Genomic DNA, 6,330 nt, shown 5'->3' on the forward strand with positions numbered 1-6,330 from the left:
TTCATACCCATTCATGCCAACGTCTCAATAGCTTCCGCTGAGTAGGTAGCGGGCAACCATAAGGGAATAAGGGCATTGAGGCTCATTCTCACATCTTTGAAGTCTATTGTGTGTGCAGTAGAAGACAGGGAATATACTCCTTTTTCCAGATGAGAGAATTAGACTGATATTCCACTTCGTCATGTCGAGCGGGGGTGGGAGGGGGTGTTGTGCTTTGGCGGAGGTGAAAGGTTCAGATCAACAAGGCAAACTCATTTATTTCCGTTTTCCAGACTGACTGTGCTTATTCTCGCCACAGCTGTTCAGGAGGTTAAATTAGTTTGGATAAGCAGTCACTCTGACATTTAGGATGTTTACCCAGCATGCATCAGCACATGCTAACAGGAAAAAATAACCAAAAGCTGCATCCAGCCCCCCTTCATCATTCATGACTCACGTAAGGAGAAAAAAAATAAACCAGGGGACTTTTGTATTGTCCACTACTGTCTGTTCAAACGAGGCCATCTGAGCTCCATTGTGAAGTGATGTCATGGCTGCTACTCACCTTTAGCTTGGGTTTGTCTTTAATTATTGTCAGGGAGGAACACACAGCCCAGCTCATCAACTGGATAAATATTTGACCGCTGTTCCATAAATTGGCATTGGGGGTTTATTTTAACGACGCATTCTGTCCAAGCCAGACATCATGCGCCGAGCGATGCACAGTGAATTGGCTCTCTGCAGGTGACCACAGCTCGTCTCGGCATGAGGTAAATTAAAACTCACATTTCTGTTCAGGAAATGAGAGATTTCATACACTTCCTGAATTTGTCTTATTTAATTATAACCTATGTCAAAGCCTAATCTCGGAAGCTTAGGCAGGGCATCCAATTAATCAAGAAATAGGTATGTTTGTAGACTGTGTAGGAGCGTGCAGGGAAGTGTGTCCGTGTATCTATGTGTGTGTGAGAGAGAGAGAGTTATTGCATGAATATGGGAACGTACTTGTGCTTTGTTTGTGTATCATTTTGTGCATTTGGGTTCATGTGCACGCGGATGGCTGCGAGTGTCTGTTGGCAAAATTTGATCTGCCTCAACCCGGGGGGTTTCGCTAACAGGACTCAGGGGTATGGCTGGCACCATGTGAGAAAGCTCAAAGCAGGACACACGGGCTATGAGGCGTCATGCCTTAACAAATAAGGATCCCACTGTGATTTTAGCCAGTGTCGCTTTAGCTTGGCTTATGGTTTATGCTAATCGCAAATCTGTGAAGGATCATAGAAATCCAAACAGTCTGAAATTTTTGATTATCCTTCCACGTTGGACAACAAAGGCAGCAAAGGACGAAGAAGACACAAAACTTTCAGGAGTAAAAACTTTAACCTTTGCAGATGTGAAATTCATTCAGTAGGTGGAATAGGGGTTAGTAGTGCAAAAAATAAGGTGAAAAACAAGAATAATGACATCTTCATTGCAGCATAAGCTACTCCTAATTCACAGCCGCACTGATCATGACCGTTTCTCACTAAGTGTGTGCCTGAATGTTCAGATCACATAAGCAGCTACAAGTCATCTCTGTCACGAACTTGTAAGACTGCATCAATTGTCACTATATAGTCTGATAAGTCAACATCTCTGTAAGCCTGAGTGGCATGTATGTAATGTGAAGTAGCATGTTATAACTCACTCCCACAGTGTAAAATGTCATTGCGTAAGATGTGTTTGTGTCATGTGTAATGATGAAGAAATAAAAAGGTGACTAATAAGATTCGGATACAGTGCTGGCATGCATGTGAGTGTATTAGTGGGGGAGTATTTATGTTCCTCATATCAAGTGGTCTCTGCATTTAAGTTTTAAACCAGATTTCACCTTTCTCTGGTTTCCACATATCATCAAAACATCAGCATATGGCAGAAGAATGAGCCTGTATGGTGGGTCAAACGCAGTTTCTGTCTCGGTGGCTTTGGATGATTGTCAATAAAGTTAAATTAATCACAGATGGATGTCAACTTTGATCTCATATTGTTCCAGGAGCCGGCGGAAGCCATTTTGAATGCTCTGTAAAGCTGTGGCGCAGGCGTCTTCTTCACATGTGGATTTCGCATTCACCTGGCCCGAATTATTGTGATAACCCACCGAGTGGACTCTTTTGTTTTTACCGTCAGTATTAATCGTCAATCACCTGCTATTCTCTTTCTTTAACTGGCGGATACATATTTATGAAGTCTGGTGCTTTTGCGTGAACATTTGCAACTGATTATGTGCACTCTTCTCACTCCAAACTTGGAGTCCAGATGTTTAGCTATATAAGCAGAAAGTCAGTCATTGCTCAACTCCCAGCATCCTTGTTCCTTGAGGAATAGGGTGTTTGTTTGCATTGAAATGCTAATCAGTTGCAGTAACAGGCTTCATTCTGATCATAGAGAGATTTATCTTTAATGAGTCCATCAATTCATGCCCTATTCATGTCTATTCTCCATCCAGACAGAATGATTCTAACTGCCAAACCCAAAGTCTGCCTTCTTTGACAGTTGGACCAATAAAAGGTTGAATGTTTTGATCAGACAGCCTCAAACAATCCTTTACTTGGAAAAAAAAAAGTACTTACCATAATGCTATTAATCATGTGAGGGCGTCAGGGTTCAGCTGGTGTCACGGTCGGTTTCAAAAAGCCTTACTTATTAAGTTCTACTCATTCTGTGCGGACTTGTGTGTAAAATCTTTGAAGATTTGATCAGGTACAGGTGCTGGTTCTTGCTGTTCAAAGCGACACCTCAACTCTTTCGCCTGGCCATTAAAGTCGACGTAAAGGTCAACGTGGGCCAACTTTTGCATTTCTATTAGAATTGCAGCCTGCTGAGGAATACGCTCATTAGGGATAATTACAGATGTTCTGTCCTACAGCCATTTCTCCCGTTCACCTCAGTTTCTGGAAAAGTTTTACTCTGTAACAAAAAACAAGGTTAGCAAGAAGCTCAAAGTTAACAATAAAGGTGTATTGGACACTAAACACTTGGACTGCTCAGACTATTGCACTCACGTCATTATCAGCGTGTGAAAGGAACATTTTTGGGAGATCTTTTTCACTTTCTTGCCAAGAGATTGGCGATACTCCTCCCAAGTCTGTACAGTAAATACAATATGTATAATTACCACATGTAGCTGGACGGTTTCTTAGCTTAGCATAAAGACAGGAAGCAGAGAGAAACAGGTAGCCTGGCTCTGTCCAAAGGTAACTAAATCCATCTACCAACACCTTTAAAGCTCAATGATAATTATGTTATATCTCAATTGTTAAATCCGTAAACCAAAGTGCACAAAAAGACAATCTGTGGGGATTTATATGCTGGATTATTTCTTGGGCGGGATCAGCTATTTCGTGGAGTCTCTGCTGAATGTCTGGAAAAGCTAAGAAGACGTCTGGCATATAACGCCCATGTAAAACAACACTTCAGGTTTTTTTTGGATTACATAAACAACATATAGCTTTGAATGGAGCACAGCCATGTTACATGATTCTTTGTGCTAAGCTAAGCTAATGCCAGCTCATGCTACATACAGTACCTTTACATACTATATTTACCATGCAGATGTGAAAGTGGCATCAGTCATGTCATCTAACTCTATGCAAGATGTTTTGGGGGAAATATGCTTATTCACTTAAGCATATTTCCCAAAATGTCAAACTACTGCTTAAACTAAATTGTTATTCTGCTCATAAAATGTATTCAAGACAAACAGCAAAGACTTACGATGCTTGGATTACTTCAGTGTGGGAGTGTTTTTTAGGATGTATGTGTGTGTGTGTACCAGGGAAAGCCACAAACAGAGATGCGTGTTTGTTTGGGCCACCGAAAGGAGGATTAGGCTTGTCGGCAGCGTGTGCACCGACTGAGCCGGCGCTTCCCTTCGCAGTACACACTCCAGCAATCAGGCGGGCTGCCAAACAAACAGATGAAGTCAACAGAGAGACGTTTCCTTGTGTCTTCTGAGATGTGACTACAACATATGCAACGCTGACACCGACACTTGACACAGTGTGACAACCTACTGTGTCTACACAGCCTTGCTGTACTTTGACTTATTTTAAAAGGGGTGGTGGTGGTGAGAGGTGGGGGTGTGTGACACTATGCACATGATCACACACAAGATAATGTTTGTCAGCAGCAACAGCGATGTCACGATGTAAGAGAGACAAAGACAGACAACAGGGGTTGATTTCACGGTGCAGTCATGTTGCATGTACAGTCCTCAAAAGATTTCCATATGTCGGGGGGGGGGCTGGCGGTGCGCAGTCAGTTTTTCGAGGTGCAGGCTTTGATTTGCTCTGTGCATGATTCAATCTCCGAGATGAACTATGGCCATTACACACTGCAAGGTCAAAATCCCATTACTTAAATGCAATTTTATCCATGATTTTTTTTCTTACAGGCCCCATCTCTCAAATATATCTACACATTGCCACCCAGATAGGCAGGCTGAAAGCACTGCATGCTGGTTAACAGAGTTCTTGGCTTTGAGCAGCTCTAGGGGATGGAGTGAGGGAGTATCTGTATCCAGGTAATTACAGTCTGAGGGGGCACAGAGGTCCTCTGTGATTACACATCAGCCCTGTAATGGATTCAACACTTATAGACGGAGAGAGAGAGAGAGCCGCATTCCTTACCTTCCCATCGCGAAGGCAGGGGGACGGGCGGGTGAGAGCAGGCAAGGTGGGGCGGGGTAGGTAGGTATATCTGCAAGATGGATTACGTGGGGTTTGCCGAGTTCAACATTGACACAGATTCATCGTAAATCATTATGCTGGGGACCCGGAGTGATTTCTGCATTAGGAGCAGAAAATGGAGTTCAGCCAGTCAATGAGGGAGGGCATATTTCACATCAATCACCTCCACACTCTCATGTTACCAAGGCTTAAATCTCACTTATACTGTTACCAATAGGGTTCAATGGCTATGATGGCAATCAGCAAGACACTGCACTAAACAATACCCTACTGACTACGCAGAGGACATAGCATGGGGCTGCGTTGCCATTTATTTAAAGTGAATTATATATGAATTCAAAAGGAGAAAAGTAAAAGATGATGTTGGTGCTAAAGAGGTTGTTTAGATTATAATTCTGGCATATGTCTATGGCTGTTCAAACTTTTAACTCATGTTGGCTAACTTTCCAGCAGTTTTGTTCATTCATTGAAATGAACGGGGTTGGTCAGGGTTGGGCTGAGTTTGTAACCCCCAACGCTTCAAATACTGGAGGTTTCAACGAAGCACAGTTCTATGGGGAGTGAAATTAGAGTTCTTGTTTGGGATCCCACCCACCAACCTCACAGTGTGTAGAAAAGGACTGAAGTTGTAACCCTTTTCTATTGCCAGAAACTGGTCTTGCCATTTGATGAAGGTGACAAAATATGGCAATAATCATAGAGCATTGTTATTGCACCAAAAAAGATACAGGTTACAAATACATGTTTTACATTTTAAATGGGCTATATTAAACAAATATGGGTTCCTATGTTTGCCAAAAAGACATTCTTGGACAAAGGAAAGAACAGTAGCCATACTTTTTGGGGTCAATTAGACTCCAGAGCGGTTTAACACCCGTACCTCATACCTACCTTAAACGTCTTATAAAAAAAAATTAAAATGTTAATAAACTAACTTCTAACAGAAATTCTAATAAAGACTTACTGTATTTGGGAATCAGTGCTGCTTCAAAAGTAATGTCAACACAATCACAGCTATAGAGCATATGTAAATCTGTTGGCAGAAATGGAATATATTCATAGGTATGTTTTCATGAGTGTGTAATAAAATGTTACCGTTAACTAAAATCAAGGTTTTTGTGAAAAAACATGTCGTCAGTTCAGTTCATGATGTTTATAAGCCATTTGAATAAACTTAGGAAAAGTAATAAAATATCAAGCTGATAAAACAATGTTATGTATGTTTTTTAACTGTTAAAGAGGACCTAGGGTCACAAAGACCCTAACATTAGGGTTATTAAATCATATTGCAAACTTTTAAATTACGGGTAATTATTTTAGGCAATAAAAGCCTACATAAATACTAAGTTTTACTGAATGACATTTTCAATGGTCACCAGTGATCACTTTATTTGATGTTACTGACTCCTTTTATGAATCAGAAGTGCTCAAAAGCCTTTTATGCTACTGAATAAAAAAAATAAAAAATCTTTTTTTCCTCAAACACAGAAAGATGTATTGTTTGACTTTCACAATTAAGAAAATAAATAAATAATAGTTCTCAACACAAGATCCACCTTAGTTTAACATCACTTCACATCTCATGGCCTTCCTCAGTGAATAAAGTCACTGTTACACGTGACCG

Source organism: Dicentrarchus labrax, unplaced genomic scaffold (genome assembly GCF_905237075.1).
Source record: "Dicentrarchus labrax unplaced genomic scaffold, dlabrax2021, whole genome shotgun sequence".
NCBI lineage: Eukaryota > Metazoa > Chordata > Actinopteri > Moronidae > Dicentrarchus > Dicentrarchus labrax.